A 22,383-nucleotide genomic window follows, 5' to 3' on the forward strand; every position below is an offset into this window, starting at 1 on the left:
CAGTCACCGTTTGTGTTTGTAGGGCAAGGGTAAATGGTGGCTGTGTTACAGCACTGCTTTTTGTCTTTATTTTTAGGAAGTACAGCCAGATAGCGGTGTTCATGGTCGATGGAGCGAGGTGAACTGTGTATGGTGGACAGAATGGATTGTTACTGCTCTGTTATCAATGTCTGGTTCAGCTTTAAGCATCCATTGTTGTTTGTTCCTTTTAGGCTGTCTACTCGCAAGATGTCCTGGCCCAGAATGCCGGATGAGTGCAAGCTTAAGGTATAGGTGTGGCATACTTCAGTCAAAGCGGGGAGCTTGTGATGTTGCAGTCTCTCTGCATATTTTTTTGCTTTGTTTCTTTGCAGGTGCTGCCACTGCCCTAGGCATGCCAAGGAACAGAGGCGAGCAGGTGAGTTGGCATTTAGGCGGGATAACTAATGGACTAGAGGTACGCTGTGGTGTTCTAAGCGTGTACCTTTTCACTTTGCAGGTATTGTCTGGGCCACCTCCTGAATCAGATGAAGATTTGAGGTGAGCCGGGGCAGTGGTGCGGAGGAGCCCTGGGTGATTGCTCTTCTGGAGGGCCATAGTCACATTTTCTGTTTTGTTGTCTTAGGTACTGTGAGCAGCTGCGGAACCGAAGTTTGGAAACAGCAGGTAAGCAATGAGCCTCGGCAGTTATGAGGGAGGGGGTGTTGCAGAAGGGGTCACTTTTGGGACGTCTCATTGCAGTCTGAATTTTTGCAGCCACCGAAGTGGACTACAGGGAATGTAGCGATGTCCACGGTGCCCACGCGTTCTTTTTGGTTGAGGATGAATTTTGTCCACTCATCTCTGAAAGCTAAGTGTTGCAACTGGTGGTCGGGAGAAGGGAAAAACCTTTGGAATCACAGGAGGCAATTTGAAGTTAGCTTAGAGGAGAAGGCTGTAGTTCTTTGGAAGTAAAGAGAGAGGGTTTCTCCTCAGCATCACCCAACCCCTTGCCGGGCAGAGCAGTTCCCACCCACCCCCATGTTTTTGTGAGCTTTGTGTCATCTGGCCTCTTTGAGTCTCGATGTCATCGCAGATCTTTTTGCCCAAGGAGCTCGCCTTTGGGTCCGGATCGATCGCCCTGTTCACCCGGCAGTCATTGCTTCTTCCTCTAGGCCTACTGAGCTTCTTGAGCATCCTCTTAACAGCTTTGGCACTAACCTCTTGTAAGGAGTTATGTTTCGCCATCACGTGCTATTGCCGTAGAGCCTTCTTTCCTTTGGCATCATTGCTTTCTGGCTCATCTTGCAGTAGGAATCTTGGGTCCATCAGGTGAAACTGCTGGGCAGTTTCAACTTCTGTCTGTGTTACGTAGTGTTGTATAGTTTGTGTCCATCATCTTCGGTGTCATAGGGCTTTGTTATATCTCAATGCTTTATCAGCATTGTTCTGGGCCGTATCGGCAGTGTGGGGTCTCTGCTTGCATACTTTTCCAGATTGGGCTTATTCCAGCATCTTTACATTTTTACTTTTTGAGACCAGAAGAAGTACAGGAGATGTTCTCATCCATCTTCCTTCTCACTTTTGGTAGTGCCTTCTTTTCATGTCCCATTCCCTTCGACTTCTATATGGGGTGTGTTAGATCCTCCTCATGTGTCTGTGGTAGTTCTGTAGGTTCCATCGCCTTAAAGCGTATCAGGCTAGAGAATTAATCTTCCAGAGAGATATCTCAAGCCCTCTCGTCATCTTTGCTTATATTCGGCGCACCACCTTGGCCATGTGCTATTTACGGTTGGAGCTGCCCTGCCCTGGCAGGGTCACGGTTAAGAACAACAGTTACAAAACTTAAAGGTTCCTATCTTTTCTATGGGATTTTGGGTAGAAAATTTATGGGCCTGGCATGGGGATAACTCCTAGCCCTCAGCTTCTCACTGAGCACCTCACCTTGTCTCGCAGGTCCCCAAGGCGGCTTTGGATCTCTGCGGTCACTGATGCTACTGATTTTCCCAGAATCTACTGTTCAGTGTCAAGGAGCAGCAGCTGGAAGATGTGTTGAAGCATCTTCATTAGTAGAGTGTTTTGAGCAAGGGCTGCTGTCAGTGTGTAAGCTGAAGAGTGTGTGACTTTGTGCGTGTGTGTGACTGTCTGTGAGAGTGTGTGTGGAATGGTTCTAACCTTGTGTGTATGATTCTTGCCTTTCAGGTTTTTCAACTAATTTTTAAACTTAGAATAAAAAAGCCCCAGTGGGGGGGATTTCCCTCCCCTCCCCCCACCAGCTGGGTTTTTTTCCCTCGGTCCTGGCTGGTCTGCAAGGCGACGTTCATCACCGAGGTTTGGGTGCGGACCGTGCCGGGGTACTGTCAGGCAAGATGATTTTGAGGATCCTGGGAACCACATTCCCGTGGTGTGCCAAGTGTTAGTGGAGCAGTTGCGATGAGAGCGAGGGTGGGTTTGTGTGTAAGCTGAAGGAGGTGTGGGTGGTAGATGAGTGTTTTGCTCTCTGTGTGCTGCTGTTGTTTTGGGTTTCCTATAACAATAAAAGAAAATGTAATAAACTTTCCAGAAGCAGAAAAATTGTTTTATTGTATTGATATGTATTTGGCTTACATTGCCCTGTATTGTTCTGTATTTGTGTTTGCTACTGCATTTCCATGTGTTGCTCTGTATGTAAATTGGACTTTTACCTGTGTGTATATGCACTGTATTTGTACTTGTGTTTGTATACAACATTTCCACATGTTTTACTGAAGTGTAAATAAATACATTCACTGAATAAAGATACCCTCTTCCTTCCCCCCCTTTGGCTGCTGTCCTACTTTGGTGTGGTTTAGTTATTTTTTCACTGTATTTCTTGCTTTGCTACTCAGCTTTACTTTTCAGTCTATTCCTCTTTACTTTTTCTAACTTTGTTTCTGTTGCTCTATTTCTCTGTCACTCTATTTCTCTTTCTAATTTTCTTTTTCTCTTCCACACTAATTCTCTTTTAAACTTGATTTCTTTTCCTTTCAAAACCTATTTTTCTCTATTCCTTTTTCTCTCTAAATCTATTTTCTTTCTCTACTCTTGGTTTTCGCTCTAACTTTATTTCTGCCTTTCTTTCTTTCTGAATTTCTAGAGACTTTCTATCTTTCTAAATATCTTTCTAACTTTTGAAAGTTCTTTCTACCTTAGTTCGTTTCAACCTTTGTTGGTTTCTACCCTTCTACTTTTTTGAACTTTCTGCCTTTCTAACTTTCTAAATTTATTTGTTTCTACCTTTCTACCTTTGTTTCAACCCTTCTTTCTTACTTTCTTTGTTTCTTACTTTCCACATTTCTAAATTTCTCCCTTTCTAAATTTGTTTTTCTTACTTTCTAACTTTCTGCCTTATTTTGTTGCTAAGTTTGTACCTTTCTAAATTTGTTTATTTCTTATAGTCTTCCTCTCTTTGTTTTTTTCTAGTTTTTACCTCTCTTTCCGTGTTTCTAACTTTCTACCATTCGAACTTTGTTTCTTCCTAACTTTTTAGTAGTTTAACTTTCTCCATTTCTATCTTTATTTCTACCTTTCTACATTTCTATCAGTCTAAATTTTTTTTGGTTCTTTCTTTGTTTTTCTAAATTTTTACCTTTCTAAATCTGTTTATTTCTTATTTTCTTCCTAACTTTGTTGGTGTCTGCCTGCCTAACTTACTACCTTTCTATCTTGATTTGTTTCAAAGCTTCTACCTTTCTGCCTTTGTTCTTTTCTAACTTTGTTTCTATTTGTCTTTTTAAGTTTCTACCTTTCTAAATTTTTTTTGTATCTAACTTTCAGCCTTTCTAATGTTGTTCTTTTCTAATTTAGTTTGTTTCTATCTTTCTGCCTTTCTAACTTTGTTTGCTTCTACCTTTCTAAATTTTTTGGTTCTTACTTTTTACCTTTATAAATCCTTACCTTTCTAAATTTGTTTGTTTCTTATTTTCTTCCTTTCTAACTTTGTTGGTTTCTAAATTTCCACCTTTCTAATTTTCTATCTTTCTAACTTTGTTTCTGTCTTGGGGTGACCGTATGATGTGTATCCCATATCGCTGCCTATGCCCAGAAATTAATTTTTGTGCCTTTCTATGCCTCTAAACTGAGCCTGAGAGGGGGAAGGAAAAAACTGAGTGAAACTTTTTCAAAGCAGTTTGCAGCTTGTTCAAGGTCACACAGAGAGAGCATTTTTTTCCAGCTGCGGGAAGGGAGGGAGGAGGCACTGGGTTTGCTGTTTTTCCAGTCAGCTTTTGGCCAGTGGTTCAGCTTCTTTTTCTCTAGAGAGAGACTGAGAGTTGAATTTTTTTTTCCTTCCCTCGAATTTCAGATTTTCTCCCTCTGCCACTGGACTGCTACAATATTAGAACATATCAGGAGGACTCTCCACTGAGTGCAGAGGGCCTGGCCCAAGCCCCAGCTCTGAGGAGACCAAAGGGAGGACTCTAACACTTTGCCAGCTTTTTCTCCACAGTGAGAGATTTTATTATTTAGCATTATTTTCCTTTTCCCATGTGTTTGTTAAATAAATAGTTTTATCTCCTTCACTTTCCTTCAAGGAAAATTTTTTTTTTCCTGAACCTGGGGGGAGGGGGGTGGTGGTAGTGCCTTCTCTCAGAGGATATATTTCTAAATTTGGCCAAACCAGAACAATTTCTAACTTTCTGCCTTTCTAATTTTGTTTGTTTCTAACTTTCTGCCTTTCTAACGTTGTTCTTTTCTAATTTAGTTTGTTTCTATCTTTCTAACTTCGCTTCTGCATTTCTAACTTTGCTTCTTCCTAAATTTTTAATACTCTCGCTTTCTGTATTTCTAACTTTATTTCTAGCTTTCTATATTTATTTGGTTCTTACTTTCTACCTTTCTAAATTCGATTATTTCTTATTTTCTTCCTTTCTAACTTTGTTGGTTTCTGCCCTTCTAACTTTCTGCCTTTGTCATGGGTTAACATAACTCCAGAAGTGATTCTTTTGCAAAGATGTGCTTACAGCTTCCCCTATGACCTGACAGAACCTATCAAACTGCCTAGTTTGAATATTGACAACTTTTTAAGCCACTTAAAAATTTTGACTGCCTCTATAGTCCACATTTAAGAATGGACAAACCCTGGGGAAGCTCTCTCTTGCCTCTGGTCTTGGGGCAGGTACTGGGCTGGGCCAGGACACAGCCATCCTGGAGCTGTGCTGCCCTGTTCTGCCCATGGCCCTCCCCCCCCAGGCCTTTTACGTGCAGACAGCATGGCCTGTCTCTACAGCCCCTCTCCAGTGCGGCCGAAGATTCAGCTGAAGCTGCCCGGCAAAGATCACGTGATGAACAGCGATAAGCAAATTCGAGCTGCAAGACCCTGGTGAGATTAACCCTTTTAGTGGTGTAAGTTTCCTCCAGAACAGATGAAGCCTGCAGACATTAAGTAAAGAAAGAAGAGCTGAAATCCTGAGGGAGGAGAAAGAGGAGATGCTCAAAAGCTGAAATTCTGTTGTAAACCCATGGTGGTGATCGACTATGATATATCAGAGTACCCGTTGTAATTTCACGAAAGCATGGGGGATGGAGCGTTCAAACTGTACTTGTGAGCAAAAGTACTTGCACTAAAATAAGCGGATGCTGAAGCAGCCATAATTTGATGAGAAGTTTGAACAGGGAGAGATGGAAGTGACAAGGACTCTTGCTCCAACTGGAAGGGGAAGACCTCTGTTCCTAGAGATGAAGATGGTGGGGACCCTTTTTGCTTCTGGGGGAGGGCCTCTATTCCTAGAGATGAAGATGCTCCCAGAGATGGGTGAAGAGAACCTTTGTTTTTGGACAGCTCAACCTTACAATGGTACTCCAGTAGCTCAAGATTGGACCCTTGAAAGCAGTTGTGGGGAAAGGTGCAAGTTGCGGGAAGGGCCTCTCACATGCGAGCAGAGAACCAACCCGGGCGGCCGTCTCGTTGTGACGTTGAAGCCATGAAGAGAACTTCTTGTGGTGATGTCTCCATAGCATGATCAAGACACACTCCTCTCCCTAAGTGAACGGAACAAAGTTATTATGGAAGTGGTAAACTCACTGAAAATCTCAAGAGTTGTGTTTTTACATTGTCAGTGGGAGAAGAAAGAAAGATGGGGGGAGGAGAAGTGTTCTGAAGGTGTGGTCTGGTTTTTTTTTTTCCTTTCTTTTAGGTCTGTTAATAAACTTCTTTATGTTATTTCAAGTTTTGTGCCTGCTTTGTTTTCTCCTAATTCTTATCTTACAGAAGGTAAATAAGTAAGTAATGACTATTTTGGACCAAGCCCCTACACCTCTCTAACTTTCTACTCTTCTTTCTGCCTCTCTAAATTTCTGCCGTCTAACTTTCTACCTTTCTATCTTGATTTGTTTCTGTCTACCTTTCTGCCGTTGTTCTTTTCTTTGTTTGTTCCTATTTTTCTACCTTTCTAACTCTGTTTCTTACTTTCCAAATTTCTAATTTTCTACCTTTCCAACTTTGTTCATTGCTAACTTTTTACTACTCTAAATTTCTATATTTCTAACTTTATTTCTACCTTTCTGAATTTATTTGGTTCTTACTTTCTACCTTTCTAAAATCTTACCTTTCTAAATTGGTTCATTTCTTCCTTCCTTCCTAAGTTGCTTTGTTTCTGCCCTTTTAACTTTCTGCCCCTCTAACGTTTTACTTCTCTAACTTTCTGCCCTTCTAACTTTCTTCCTTTCTATCTTGATTTGTTTCTAACCTTCTACATTTCTGCATTTGTTCTTTTCTAACTTTGTTTCTATTTTTCTACGTTTCTACTTTTCTGACTTTGTTGGTTTCTGCCCTTCTGACTTTCTGCCTCTCTAACTTTTAACTCCTCTAACTTCCTGCCGCTCTAACTTTTTACTCTTCTTTCTGCCTCTCTAAATTTCTTCCTCCCTAACTTTATGCCCTTCTGACTTTCTACCTTTCTATCTTGATTTGTTTCTAACTGTATACCTTTCTGTCTTTGTTCTTTTCTAACTTTGTTTCTATTTTTCTACCTTTTACACTTTGTTTCTTCCTAAATGTTTACTACTCATATTTTCTACATTTCTAACTTTATTTCTACCTTTCTACCTCTTCAGCTTTCTAAATTTTTTTGGTAATTACTTTCTACCTTTCTAAATTCTTACCTTTCTAAATTTCTTCATTTCTTATTTTCTTCCTTCCTTCCTAACTTGGTTTGTTTCTGCCCTTCTAACTTTCTGCCCTCCTAACTTTTCTACTTTTCTTTCTTGATTTGTTTCTAACCTTCTGCCTTTCTGCCTTTGTTCTTTTCTAACTTTGTTCGTTTCTATTTTTCTACCTTTCTGACTTGTTGGTTTCTAACTTTCCTCATATCTAAGTTTCTACCTTTCCAACTTTGATTCTTGCTAACTTCTTACTACTCTAAATTTATATATTTTTAACTTTATGTCTATCTTTCTACCTTTCTAGCTTTATAAACTTTTTCGGTTCTTACTTTTTACCTTTCTAAATTCTTACCTTTCTAAATTGGTTCATTTCTTACTTTCTTTCTTCCTAACTTTGTTTGTTTCTGCCCCTCTAACTTTCTTCCTTTCTATCTTGATTTGTTTCTAACCTTCGACCTTTCTGCCTTTGTTCTTTTCTAACTTTGTTGGTTTCTGACTTTCCACCTTTTAACTGTCTACCTTTCTACCTGACGAAAATTTTTTGGTTCTAACTTTGTACCTTTCTAAATTTTTACTTTTCTAAATTCTTTTATTTCTTATTTTCTTCCTTTCTAACTTTGTTGGTTTGTGCTTTTCTGCCTCTCTTACTTTCTGCCCTTCTCACCTTCTACCTTTCTGTCTTGGTTTTTTCCTACCCTTCCACCTTTCTACCTTTGTTCTTTTCTAACTTTGTTTCTATTTTGCACCCTTTCTAACTTTGTTGATTTCTAACTTTCCACCTTTTAACTTTCTACCTTTTTACCTTTCAGAATTTTTTTGGTTCTTACTTTGTACCTTTCTAAATTTTTACTTTCCTAAATTTATTTCTTATTTTCTTTCTTTCTAACTTTGTTGCTTTGTGCCTTTCTGCCCTTTTAACTTTCTGCCCATCTAATGTTCAACTTTTCTTTCTTGATTTGTTTCTAACCTTCTACTTTTCTCCCTTTGTTCTATTCTAACTTCGTTTGTTTCTATTTTTCTACCTTTCTAACTTTGTTTCTAACTTTTTGTCTTTCTAAGTTTTTACCTTTCTAATTTAGTTTGTTTCTATCTTTCTACCTTTCTAACTTGGTTTGTTTCTAAATTTTTACATTTCTAAGCTTGTTTCTTCCTAACTTGTTACTACTCTTAATTTTTGACATTTCTTACTTTGTTTCTTCCTTTTTACTACTCTAACTTTCTAGATTTCTAACGTTTTTTCTGCCTTTCCAAATTTTTTGGGTTCTTACTTTCTACCTTCCTAAATTCTTACCTTCCTAAATTTGTTTATTTCTTATTTTGTTCCTTTCTCCCTCTCTAACTTTCAACACATCTAACTTTCTACCTTTCTAATGTTTTATCTATTTTTCTAAATGTTTTTGGTTCTCCTTTGTACCTTTCTAAATTAGTTTATTATTTTCTTCCTTTCTAACTTTGTTGGTTTTTGCCTCTCCTACTTTCTGCCTCTCCGACTTTCTGGACTTCTAACTTTGGTGATTTTTACTTTCCACCTTTCTAACTTAGTTTGTTTCCAACTTTCTACTTTCCTAAAGTTGTTCTATTCTAATTTAGTTTGTTTCGATCTTTCTACCTCTCTAGCTTACTACCTTTAAAAATTTGTTTGCTTCCAAGTTTTGACCTTTCTAACTTTGTTTCTTCCGAACTTTTTACTACTCCAACCTTCTACATTTCTAACTTTCTTTCTACCTTTCTAAATTAGTTTCTTTCTTGTTGTTTCTAGCACTAGGGAAGGAGATCTCCAAGGGGGTTGGAGAGGTTGGGGGCAGAGAAGCCCACGAAAGGGGAAAGCTTAAACTTTTCCCCTGCAAACTGTGGAAAGGAGGGGACGCCCTCCGTGGAGTCCACAAGAGCCCAGAGGCTGCACCTTACGCAGCCACAGGAGCGGCTCAGAGGTTGGTTTGTTGGGACGTCGGGAAGCTGTGGGTTTGAATCCTGTTGAGACCAGATCTTTGTGCGCACACATTTACTGTTTGCTTAAACTAGTTGCTTTTTAGTATTTTACAGTGCTGTTTTGAAGGTTTTGTGTAGTAAGCTAAATAAACTGTCCGGGAAGTCGAAATTCCAAGGCCGGATTGCAGGCTGAATTCTGGAGTTAAAAGCTTTCCTCTGGCAGAGTTTTTCTGTCTGTGAGCAAACATGGGTGGTGTTTTTTCAGATGAAAATGAAAAAATGCCTCCTAACAGCCCATTGGAATTGATAATAAAACACTGGAAATTGCTGACAGGACGAAAAACTACTTTGGACACCCGAGAATTGATCAGAGTGTCCACACGGGTTTGGCTGTCTTTAAAATTAAGTCAAGGAAATTTGCCTCGTTATGGGAGTTTGGAAAGCAACATCATTACTGACCTGATAGTAGAACTGATATCATTACGTAGGTTTGATGACCTAAGATATGCAGAACTTTTTACTATGTATCTGAAGAAAAAGCATATGTAGTAGACAAAAGTAATATGGAAATGACTTTGAGGAGGAGAAAGGGAAAGAAAAAGCTACAACAAGCCAGCTCGTATACGAATACGGACAGAGAAATAGATATGACAGATATCAATATGGTGGGCCCAGCTTTGCGCTGGGGGGGGGGGGGGGGGGGGAAAACACCCCCCCCTGTTCAACCACGGGGGAAGCCTGCACAGGTGGGGGCGGGGGCGGGAGGTGGAGGCGCAGTGGCTCCACTGCCACGGCCTCCACTGCTGTCCGAGTGGGGTCAGGCGAGGGAGTGAGCGGCCTGCTCCAAGCCAGAGGAGCGGCACGGAGCCTCCCCCCACAGACTCGTCAGGGGCGGAGGGCGGGCACAGAGGTGGGAGAGATGCGGGTATGCCACCGCCCCAGAGGCGGAGAAAGTGCACACTGGCCACCGCCCCCTGATTTTTACAGAGGCAGAGAAGGGGAAGGGGGAAGGGGCAGGCTGGCCACCTTTCCCCAAATACCCCGAACGTGGAAGTGAAGGCAGAAATGGACACGGGCAATTGCGGCGGCATTCCCGGGTACGGAGATCCGCAAGTTTCCGAGCCAGAGATAGGAGGAGCCGCTCGCTCTCCCCACCCTGCAGCGCGGCCAATGTTAAAGCTGAGGGCAGATGGGATGGCCCCGACCCAGGCGCCTCTTGCGGAGCTAGGGACGGGAGAAGCTGCTTGCAGCCCCTGCCTCCCTACCCCTCCACTGCCGCAAAAAACAAGACAGTTCATGATCAACGTTCGTCTGGAACAATCTTTAAAACCAATGAAGCAATTACAATCAAAAGCAAATGGGATGATTCTGATACAGATGGTTCTCACGGGGAGGGTGGTAGAAGAAGGAGCAGGATAGCCCGAGAAGCTATGAAAGCAGTCAGTCCCATCGCTAAACACACAAGGTCCACAGCAGATAAAGGGGGGGAGGAAGAACTTGCATTAGAAGCACCTCTGAGACAGGCTGTTGGAAATCAAGGAGCGATTTATATGAAGACACTGTTTTCCCTCGGAGAATTACAGCAGTGGAAAAACTCAATTGGGAAGTACAGGGACAACCCAGAGAGAGTAGTGTAGAAATGGCCATAAAATCCCAAAACCCAGATTGGGGTGATCGAAATGTTATGCTAGATGAATTATTGGCTAAAACAGAGAGAGAAATGGTCAACAAGGCTGCTATATCTGCTATAGAAACTCAAATTGGAACTAGGAGTCTCCAAGGGTCAGTTAACGATATCCATCCCCTAGCAAACCTTGGCTGGGATCCTAATGTCCCAGAACAGATGGAAAAGCTGAAGCGATACCAAAAATGGGTGGTTGTTGGTTTAAAATGTGCCGTTCCTAAAGCAGTGAATTGGGCTAGGTTATATGAGATCAAACAAAATCCAAATGAGAACCCCACAGAGTTTCTAAATAGGCTTAAAGAGGCTGCACAAAAATACACTACCTTAGACCCTGACTCACCTGAGCAGCAGATCCACCTGGCCTACCTGTTTATAGGTCAATCAGCTAATGACATAAAGAAAAAGCTGCAAAAGATAGATGGGCCACCGGACATAAGTAAATTGTTGAGTGTAGCCTGGAAGGTATACCAGAACAGAGACTTAGCAGACAAAGAGAAACATAATAAACCCCACCACAAGAAGTATGATAAGGGACAGTCATCTGACACATCAAAAAGGGGTCCCCCTTTTCCCCTAGCTGAGGGCCAATGCGCAATTTGCAAAAAGCGGGGGCACTGGAAAAATGAGTGTCCATCATGAGCAGAAAAGAAGCCCCCAGTTCCAGAACTAACTGTAAATACGGACCGACAGGGACCGAAGGTAACTACCCCAGCAGAACCTTCGGTTGTAGCTAAGCTGGGGAATGATGATGTTGAATTTCTGGTTCATACAGGGGCAACGTATTCTGTGTTAAACACTTTAAAAGGTAAACTGAGTCAAGACACTGTGGGTGTGATCAGAACTATAGGGGTAAGTGAAACAAGGCCTTTTCTCCAACCTTTAAAATTTAAATTGGGAAAACAGTGGGTCACTCACCAGTTCCTGTATATGCCAAATTCCCCAATGCCATTATTGGGCAGAGATTTATTGGAAAAATTGGAAGCAGAAATTAAGTTTTCCAAGGAGGGGGGAGTGAAAGTTATAATCCCAGAATCTAAAACTATCGAAGTAGCCACTATACTTGTACAGGAATGCCATGGAAAAATTCCCAAAGAAGTTGAAGAGGCTGTCATTCAAATAGCGTGGGCCAATGATTCTCCTGGGAAATCCAAAAAAGCTGAACCTGTGAGTATCACTCTCAAAGCAGGGGCTCCACCAGTAAGGCAAAGACAATATCCTCTGAAATTAGAAGCTTGCAAGGGATTAGTATCTGTGATTGAAAAGTTTCTCAAATTTGGGTTGTTAGTAGAGTGTGAATCCAGCTACAACACACCAATCTTGCCAGTAAAGAAAGCTGATGGTAAAAGCTACAGGTTGCTACAGGATTTGAGGGAAATAGACAAGATGACAGAGGACGTACACCCAGTGGTAGCGAATCCTTACACACTTTCGACAACACTAACAAATGAATTAGGGTGGTTCACTGTTTTAGATCTCAAGGATGCCTTTTTCTGCATTCCTGTGCATAAGAATAGCCAAGAACTCTTCGCTTTTGAGTGGGAGAATCCTGAAACAGGGAGAAAGACCCAGCTCACCTGGACAGTTTTACCACAAGGATTCGAAAACAGCCCGACCATATTTGGAAACCAGCTGTCAAAGGAGCTTGAGGACTGGAGGAAACAAGAACCAGGGGGAGCGGTTCTCCAGTACGTCAATGACATCTTGATAGCGGCCAAGACACTAGATGACTGCATCGAGCTCACTGTAAGTCTGTTGAACTTTTTGGCCAAAGTGGGTATCGGGTCTTGAAAGAGAAGGCACAGGTTGCCAGAGAAACTGTAGTATACCTGGGCCTGGAAATTTTCCATGGACATCAACAACTCAGCAGAGAACGGAAGGAAGCCATCTGTCGACTTCCAGAGCCCCATACCATAAGGGAGATGCAGGCCTTCCTGGGGATGGTAGGTTGGAGTCGCCTGTGGATATCAAACTACGGTATATTGGTGAGACTTTTATATGAGGTCCTTAAAGCAGCTGAAAAAGGGACAATCATGTGGACAGAGAATGCCAGGGCTGCATTTAAACAGCTGAAATGTTCCTTGATGTCAGCCCCATCTCTGGGGCTGCCGGACTTGACTAAACCTTTTGAACTTTTTACACATGAGCGACTGAATGTTGCTCTGGGGGTACTGGCACAGCACCTTGGAGACCGGCAAAGAGCTGTGGCCTATTTTTCAAAACAACCGGACAATGTAGCCCAGGGTTGGCCAGGATGCTTGAAAGCTGTGGCAGAAACAGTCCTTCTGATACAGGAGGCCTGTAAATTCACCCTTGGGCAGCACATTGTCATGTATGTACCCCATGCAGTGATAAATGTGCTGGAGCAAAAGAGGGGGACACTGGCTCTCCCCTAGCAGGATGCTCAAATACCAGTCTGTGTTATTAGAACGGGATGATGTTACTCTAAAGACAACTTCTGTGGTAAACCCTGCGATATTTTTATCATCCACATTACTTGACAGCGTGCCTGAGCATGATTGTTTGCAGACAATAGAGGAGACTTATTCCAGCAGACCAGACCTGAAAGACGTTCCTTTGAAGGATCCAGACTGGGAATCGTACACTGATGGGAGCAGCTTCATGAAAAAGGGTAGGAGGATGACCGGTTACGCCGTAACCACCTCAGAGAAAATCATTGAGGCAAAAGCCTTGCCCCCAGATGTATCATCAGAGAAAGCTGAACTCATTGCACTAACAAGAGCTCTAGAACTGAGCGAGGGGAGGAAGGTGAACATATGGACCGATTCCAAATATGCCTTCAGTGTTGTTCTTGCCCACGGAGCTATTTGGAAGGAACGTGGCCTGCTGACTGCTCAAGGTAATGAGGTTAAGCACGCTAAACAGATTCTTGCACTTTTACAGAGCTTTTGGAAGCCTACAGAAATGGCCATCGTGCATCGCAAGGGTCATCAAAAAGGGAAAACGGCCCCCAAACTGGGAAATCATTTTGCTGACGAAACAGCCAGGGGGATTGCGGAAAAAGGCATTTTTGCAGTGGTACCACAGAAAGAGATAGATTTGTCATCACTTACCCCAAAATACGATCAGAGGGATCACAAATTAATTAAGTTGCTTAAGGCTGAAATCAAAGAAGGTGGGTGGGCTGTTACCCCGGTAGGACAAGTCGTAGTTCCACCCCTGATCCTTCGGGAAATAGCCCAATGAGAGCATGAAAGTACCTATTGGGGAACAGAAAATCATTTAAAACATTTGAGGAAAGTAGCAATAGGGAGAGGGATGACTGATATTGTACAATCTGTAATGAGCAAGTGTGAAACCTGCTGTAAAAACAACCCTAGCACAAGCAAGAGAGTTATGTTAGGAGTGACAGAAACAGGAGATCTCCTGGGAGATTATTGGCAAATAGATTTTGCTGAGATGCCACACAAAGAGGGATGCAGGTATATACTGGTACCGGTTGACACCTTCAGTGAATGGCCTGAGGCGTTCCCCTGTCACACTAACACAGCAAAAGAAGTAGTGAAAGCTTTGCTCAATCATATAATACCAAGATTTGGGGTTCCTTTGGGAATGTCATCAGATAGGGGACCACATTTTGTTGCAACAGTGGTTGGGGAAGTTAGCAGGATTCTGGGACTTACCTGGGACCTGCACACACCATACAGGCCCCGGGCAAGTGGCAAAATTGAACGCATGAACGGGCCCCTCAAAACCCAGATTCGCAAGATTTGTCAAGAGACATCCATAACGTGGGTTCAAGCCCTGCCTATAGCCTTGCTGAGAGTCCACATACAGCCAAGGAGAAGGGACAACATCAGTCCCTATGAAATATTACATGGCAGGCCATACCAGGTTCCACATATCCCAGGGGAAATTCATATGAGAGGTAAAAATGATTTGCAGAAATATTTAATGGCTCTGAGTTCCACTTTGCAGAAGCTCTAGAGATTCATCATGTTATCCAAACCAATAGGATTGGACACACCTGCTCATCCATTCCAGCCTGGAGACCGGGTCTACATCAAGCAGTGGGACAGCGACCCCCTTGCAAGCCAAGTGGAAGGGACCGTTCCAAGTTTTGCTGCGGTCAAGGTTGCTGGCAAGGGACCGTGGATTCACTACTCCAGGGTGAAGCAAGCTTCTGCTCCTGAAATCACCAAGAAGACAGAGACTGATACAAATCAGAAAGATGCAGTTTAAACTGTTTTTTACGTGTTTGCTGTTTGCCCAACTGGTAACCATGGTTCAGGGTTCACCCCATGATTTGCGTAAGACTGCGGTCCAAAATGCGTCCAAAATTCTTAACAAGAGCGATTGCTGGATCTGTACTCAGTTACCACCCCTAGATGGGAGGGGTCACTGGCCATCGATTGGCATTTTAATGGAAGAGACCAGCACTGAAACGTGAGAACCAATTAATAGCACCCTTCTGCCTCCCATACCCCTGAGTGGCCTGGTAGAGCGTGCAAACGATAAAGTTCCTTGTGCAATTGTAAATGCCACGGGAAAAGCCGTTCTTCCTTCATATTGTCATCAGACCCATTTCAGGGAAATAATAGACCCAAGAATTACAGCAAAGATGAAATTGACAGGGTGGAGACCGCCTCAGCCATTTGGGACGGGGTTGTATTGGATATGTGGTGATAAGGCCTGGAAAGTTATGCCCGTGAACAAAGACCAGGCTTGTGCCATTGGGGCTATGGTCCCAAATATAACAATATTTGACCATCTTGAAAAACCAAACGAGAGGAGAAAAAGATCTCTTAATCCCCTCATTGAACGTCCCACACGTTTCCATAGCATAATCAGAGCCCTTATACCCACTTACGTAGTAGTTGAACTAGAGAGAGCAATTGTAAACATCTTGGCTGTCATTGAACGTAATGAGCAGCATACTGCAGATGCAATTTCAGCCTTACAAGAAGTTGACGGTCTGTCCCGTGCAGTTACGCAAAACAGGATAGCTCTCAATTTCATACTTGCCGCACAAGGAGGTGTATGTGCTACTGTCAATACCGCCTGTTGTTCTTATGTGGACCAAAATGGAAGAATTAAGAAAGATTTGGATGAAATTTGGAAGAGAACTCAAATTCTACATGAAGTAGCTTCAAGAAATAACACCTTAAAATTTGATCCTATTTCTGATACCCTCACCTCATCGTTACCAAACTGGGCCTGGGTAAAAGAAACATTCATAACAGCTGCAATTGTAGTTATTATCTGTGTAATTGCCTGTGGAGCAGCCAGATGTGTAAACCAGTTCTGTGGCTAAAAAATAGAGTAGAGTAGAGACTAGACAAGGTAGAGTTTTGTTAGTCTCTAAAAGGGGGGAAATGATGCCATGATGATTTTTTGCCTTTTCTTTTATACCCCTGTTATACCTTTTTTGCAACTTCTGTATTCTTAGTGCTTTTTGCCGACATTCTTGCACTTGTTTGTCAAGCCAAGAGACTAAACATTTTAGAAGCTTCGTAGCTAGGGATCAGCGTGCCCCAGACCCCAAGGTCCTCTCCAGAACACATCCTGTAAACCAAGATAGAACCATCCAGGGGAAGGCTCCTTGGAGAGGGGGTCTCACTCAAGCCTCTCATTGGGGAATCTTTGATAGATATGCTAATTAGTAAAACCTATCATGTTATACTAGATCTTTTGGGGTGTGCAATTTGCGGGGTGCATTTCGGTGCATAGGACCAGGACACGTGCACCTAAGGGTCCTTAAAATAAATACCAAGGTAAAATCCCTTTTCCCCTTCTAACTGTGCATGACTTTTGATTTTAAGACCAAGAAAAGGCTACCAAGGGGCAGCACCTGAGCAGGTGGGGGAGCGTGTGAGCTCCCTTTCATCTCGTCAGTCCCTCTCCAGAGCCCCCAGTCCCTCCCCAGTGCCCCTAGAAAAGAGAGGGGTTATTAGGAGAAAAGGAGCTTAAATTGAAGCAATCAACTTCCTTTTCCATAATCGTCTTGGTTAAAATTGTGGGGGAATCCGCTTCCCCTGTGGGTTTAATTGTCTAAGTTGAAGGAAATCCTGCATTTTCCATGCCATCAGGGGTATAAATTCACAGGGAACCCCCATTGTCCATTATTTTCCAGTTCAAAGGGAAGGGGAAAACCTTGACAATGCTATTTGATGTGTTTGAATTAAGAGTAGTACCCCCATTTTCATCATCCTAAGGTTTAAAGTGAGGGGGAAGCTGAGTTGTTCCTCCTTTCTAAGGGTTTGAATTGAGGAAAAATCCCCCTTTTTCCAGCACCAGAGAGATTTAAAGTGAGGAAAACCTCCCTTTTCCCCCTAGTTATGGGGATTAAATTGGAGAGGAGAAGCCATTTATTTGCCATTGTATCGGTTCAAGTGGAGGCAACTCCCACCCATTCCCTGATTGTAAGGAGCTCAATTGTAGGAAGCTCTCCCTTTTTGAGCATTTTTAGGATTTAAATCTGCATTTCAGGGCGCTCCTACCCGAGCTCCAGTACCGAACGTCATACAGGAGCGAGCGCAGTATGGACGTAACCCTAATTGGCACGTAGGAGTGTACAAATTTTAATTATTTTTATTTATAATGTATACAGCCCTAATTAGAGGTCCCAAGGAGAGTTACATCTTTCATACAATTACTATTCTTCTCCACCCTACTTAGTCACAAGTGGAGTACTACTCAGTAATCACTAAGGAATAATTATGCAAGTTAACAATAAATTACCTAGCTGTGCTACCAAAACACAAAGTTTTATTTCTTACCGGTTGTCTGCCCTTTCGCTTGATGTAAAAGCAAAAAAAGAAAGCATCGTTATTTCCCTGAAGAGTTGTCTTCTCTATTGAGGCCTTTACTCATCTCAAGTTTAAGTCGGAGGAGCCAAACAGTGGCAACCCCTATGAAGGCTTTTATACCTTGCAGTATATGGCCCCTCCCTTTTCCCAGGCATCATGGGAATGAGAGGCGGGCCCAGCAAGGGGTATATTAACCCCAGCCTTTTACAAGGAGCTTCATTCTCTCTCTAGGATTGAATGGGATGAGAGCTCTTCTCTTATTTCAATGAAGGGAATTTTTCTGCTTATGTCAGCTTGTTTTCAGCAGGTTCTTTTGGCATCTAATGCAACAGAGGCTTCGAAGATACCATTGAGCACAGGGAGTATTTAAGTTTACTCTTTTGGGTTGTGTGTCTTGGGGCAGTAAGGTGCTTTTGTAATTTCTGGTTTTGCTCTGCTTTGTTTTTCTTAAGAGCAGTGCAACTTCCTGCAATTTCAGGTTGTGTCGAGTATGACACTTCAAGTTTTTTTAGCAAACTCATTGTATTTCAAAAGGGATCTGCCCCATGTCAAAGACTATGCCTGAGATCAAGGCTACCGATAGGTAAGTTGAGGATTGTGATCGGGAGAGGTAGGGTGAGCAGGGTATTGAGTTAGGAGTTACCATGGGTGGGGGTTTGAAGGCAGCACGGTGGGAAACAGTGTCCATGCAGGATCCCCTTAAGGCTTTTCCAACAGCAGCATTTACGTGTCTTACAGCATGCAAGCACATACACTTTGCGTACAGAAATACCAAGTGACTTTGCGGCTGATGCAGGTGCCTATCATAATAGCAGCCACAGCCTTAGACTAGGGATGAAGCCAGAGTCTTGAGGATCTAGGAGCACTTAGCAATTGAGCAGCTGCCTTGTTGGGATTTGGCCCATCCGCCACAGAACTCATCCTTTGATTTTGGTTTTCTTTATTGTAATTGACTAAGAGGCTAACCAGCGATCACGGGGCCTTCCAGGAAGGCCGGGACGGACTCATTTCGCATCTGACGTGGATGCATGTCGCCGATCACGTGAAAGATGAGTCAGGGGCCGTGGCCCGGAGATGGGATGATAGCAGAGTAGCGGGTTGGAAATTCCTGGGAGACATTTAAAAATTAGTAGAGGAGAAAGGGATGGTCTTTAAGGGGCTTCTTGGGACAGCTGAAGGGTGTGGCTTTACTTCCAATTGCAACCGTAGGGTGTGCAGCGCAGAGCAGTTCCAGTCTATCTTGTGTTGTCTAGCGTGCATTTGGGATAGCTTGGATAAGATATCTCTGCCTTTTCCCCTCGAGGGCCTTATCGCAAGCGTTGGCCACTATCTCTAGGTTCTCGAACGTTTGCGCTTCTCAGCACAATGCTGATATAGTTTATTCTTTTACCGGCGGGCTCGGCCGCGTCTTGGAATCGCATCTCGGAAGTGTGGAGTCTGATCTCTTTTGAGGCCTTGTTCCTGGCTGTATTGCTATCCATCCTTTCCAGCCATGAGCTGTAACCTCCTGGGGCTTGTAAGATTGTAAGGATATGGGGAGCATTCTGAATGTAGCATTGTCTCACAGCCATCTTGATCATTGTGACTGACAGTTCGTATAACAGGTCACTGTTACAGTCTTTTCTTCTGTTCCTTAGAGCCTCCTCCGTCCACTGTGGCCATATGATCGGTCATCTCTTTTGGCATCATCTTGGTCCTCGTTGTCATTCTTCTCCCTGAGAGCTTTTTTTCTCATCCTCGTGTCACACTGTTTGTAGCATAATGTGTCTTTTGAGTTTGTGTCTAGCCTGGAACTGCTCTGCCCTGTGGAATAGATTGGGGGATGGGTGGAGTAGAAAGAAGACTTTACAGGAAACATTTTGCTTTGCTCAGCCGCCCAAGCCACACCTCGGACGGAGCGACCGCAGCCGGACCACATGGGGTTCGGCGGGAGCGGTACAGTGACGTCTCACAGTTTTCTAGGCATTTGTCATAGTGCACGCTGTTGTTGGATCTTAGGCGATTTGCTTTGAGTAATGAGAACTTGGGAAGGGTTAAACTTTCCCTGTGTGTCTAAGGGACGTTGACAAATAGCTTTTTTGCAGAGGTATAGACTGTAAACCCGATAGAAATGGAGGAGGCCGGAGGAGCACGGCGATGAGGTGGGTCGGCACCGGACGTCCAAGCGAAGGCCCGGTTTTCGGCTCTATGTTCACCTCATCATTCGGTCTTCATTTCATTTTGAAGATGCGAAGTGCTCGGCACGGCCGGGTGTCAGCACCAGGGAGACCGTGAGCCAGCTGAGTACCGGTGACTGAGATCAGTATTGATTCCAGCTCAGAACTAGATGCTACTGGAGTTGGTGTGTTAGCCATAAAACTACAAGCATCCTTTGTGTTTTTTTGCATTTTACAGGTGGTCTGCAGCCTTCAAACCACTAGTCTAATATGACAGAGACTCTTGTGGCAAGAAGTCACGGTCAAGTGGTTTCTGATGGAATCTATTGTGGCAACGCCATGCTTTCAGACCATGCATGGGTACGTGCCTTTACTTTTTCCTTTGCCCCTTCTTTCCCGAGAAGGTCGCTTGTGGTTCAGCCCTTCAGGGGAGGCAGAAACGGTGGCTATGTTACAGCATTGTTCTTTGTCTTTATTTTTAGGAAGTAAATCCAGATAGCAACAGTCAAGGTCAAGACAGCAGTGATGGGTGGAAAGAACCAGTTGTCATTGCTCGGTTGCCAAGTTCTGGTGAAGCTCTAAGAATCCGTTGTCATTTGTATGATTGAGGGGGTCCACTCGTATTATGCCGAAACCCGTTGCTGACCGGCTGACGGACCCGGCTCGGTGCCCTCGTGAGCCTTCCCCAAGTATCAATGGACTCTGAGACGAAACCATTACCTTTTACATTTGAAGGTGCTCTCCATGTTGCCTTTGGCAATGGCCGGTGGGGTGAGTCAGGGAGGGAGGGAGGAGCGAGGGTCCACTCAAGTTTCCACAACGCCACATCACCTTGTCCCCTCTCAACTCAGGTGTGCCCTGCGACAGCGGCGTCAGCCTCGAAGCGCGGCCGAAGCGTGTGGCCCGAGAACCCCTGCCGTCTTAGGAGACGGTGAGTACAGGAACCGTAGGGTTTTGGCCCACGTGCCACTAAGTTCAGGCCTTGAAGTTTAGTGTTTTTTTTTATCGCAGCCGCCCAAGAGACAACAGCCCGATGACGGCAGGAGCTTCCCAGATGGCAAGGAGGCCTTCTTTTGCGCCCGAGGAGGATTCGCAGCTTGGGCTTCAGAGAGATAAGTCGAGGGCTAAGACCCACAGAGGGGATGAAAGCGGGATCTTGGTTCGGGACTCACCAGGAGGGATTTTTGAGTCGGCTTTGGAGACGGGGATACCCAAGAAGGGGCCCCTTAGTCCCCATAAAGGGACAGTCTCACTTTTGATCACAGTGCTGAGGTGCACAAGGCAGAGCAGTCCCGGTGGGTGTCGTGTCGCTTGTCTATCGTGTGTTCTGTGTCTTTTGGGCATCTTGTGTCTTTTGCCTTAGCCCTTTGAGGTGCCTGCGGTCATTCTTGGTGAGAGTTTTCTCTCCTTGTTGCACCCCCTCGTTTGTCATATCCCGTGTCACGGCTGCCTGCACCTATTTGGCCCAGAGCTGCTCTGCACTGCTGCATAGACTGGTGTACAGGTGCAATAGGACAAAGCCCGGGGACTTGACATTTGTAATGTGGGGTGTAGTTTGGCCTCTCGGTGGTATTCCTGGTTGGGCACAGGATGGCTGGAGCTGTTAAGTTCTCATGCGACCCTTTGAACTTTTGTCATCGCTTTCTTTCAGAGGCAGATGGATTAACTCTGTGGCAGAGCGCCTCCATACCGGCTGAGGGGGTTCCTGCAGGAAGGTCAGTCGCCGTTTGTGTTTGCGGGGCAAGTGTGAATGGTGACTGTTACAGCCTAGTTCTCTGTTCTTATTTTTAGGAGGTAAAGCCAGATAGCAGCAGTCAATGTCAAGTGAGCGAGGTAAGCAGTGACGGGTGGAAATAAAAAGTTGTAATTGCTTGGGTGCCAAGTTCTGGTGAAGCTCTCAGCATCCATTGTCATTTGTGTGTTTTAGGCGGTCCACTCGTATTATGCCGAACCCCCTCACCGCCCAGCTGACATACCCGGCTCGCTGCCCTCGTGAGCCCTCCCAAAGTATCACTGGACTCTGAGAAGAAGCCGTTACTTTTTCCATTTGAAGGTGCTCTCTGTGTTGCCTTTCACAATGGCTGAGGAGGTGGAGTGAGTCAGGGAGGGACGGAGGAGCGAGGGTCCACTCAAGTTTCTGCAATGCTACATCACCTTGTCTCCTCTTAACTCGGGTGTACCCTGCGACGATGGCGTCTGCCTCGAAGCGTGGTCGAAGCATGCGGCCTGAGAACCCCTGCCGTCTTAGGAGACGGTGAGTACAGGAACCGTAGGGTTTTGGCCCATGTGCCACTAAGTTCAGGCCTTGAAGTTTAGTGTTTTTTTTTTTTATCACAGCCGCCCAAGAGACAACAGCCTGATGACGGCAGGAGCTTCCCCGGCGGCGAGGAGGCCTTCTTTTGCGCCCGAGGAGGATTCGCAGCCTGGGCTTCAGAGAGATAAGTTGAGGGCTTGTGACCCACAGAGGGGGTGACGGCAGGGTGTTGAGCTGGGACTCGCCAGGAGGGATTTTTGAGTCAGATTTGGAGACGGGGATACCCAAGAAGGGGCCCCTTAGGCCAACATAAAGGGAAAACCTTGATTTTGCTCTCAATGCCCAGGTGTGCCGGGCAGAGCAGTCCTGGTACATGTCACGTGTCTATTGTGTGTTCTGTCTTTTGTGCATCTCGTGTCACAGGTGTTTTGTCTTAGCCCTTTGAGCTGTTTATTGCAAACGCTGGGCATTATTCTTAGCATCTCTGCTCTTGGTGTTCCTCAGTGTGGTGCTGAT

The 22,383-nt window shown here is 44.2% G+C and overlaps 1 long non-coding RNA gene across 5 annotated transcripts in view; it reads left to right on the plus strand.

Moving 5' to 3' along the window:
• LOC121661396 overlaps positions 1-21,622 on the plus strand; it is a 74,523-nt gene extending 52,901 nt beyond the window's left edge. For all 5 annotated transcript variants that reach the window (XR_006014962.1, XR_006014960.1, XR_006014958.1 and 2 more), the window contains one exon: positions 21,541-21,622. This is a non-coding gene — a long non-coding RNA (uncharacterized LOC121661396). The remainder of the gene's footprint in view (positions 1-21,540) is intronic.
• The last annotated feature ends 761 nt before the right edge of the window (positions 21,623-22,383 follow it).

The sequence above is a fragment of the Corvus kubaryi genome, unplaced genomic scaffold (genome assembly GCF_017639235.1).
Source record: "Corvus kubaryi isolate FWS band 111438036 unplaced genomic scaffold, C.kubaryi_AGA036_p1.0 37149, whole genome shotgun sequence".
In the NCBI taxonomy this organism is placed as follows: domain Eukaryota; kingdom Metazoa; phylum Chordata; class Aves; order Passeriformes; family Corvidae; genus Corvus; species Corvus kubaryi.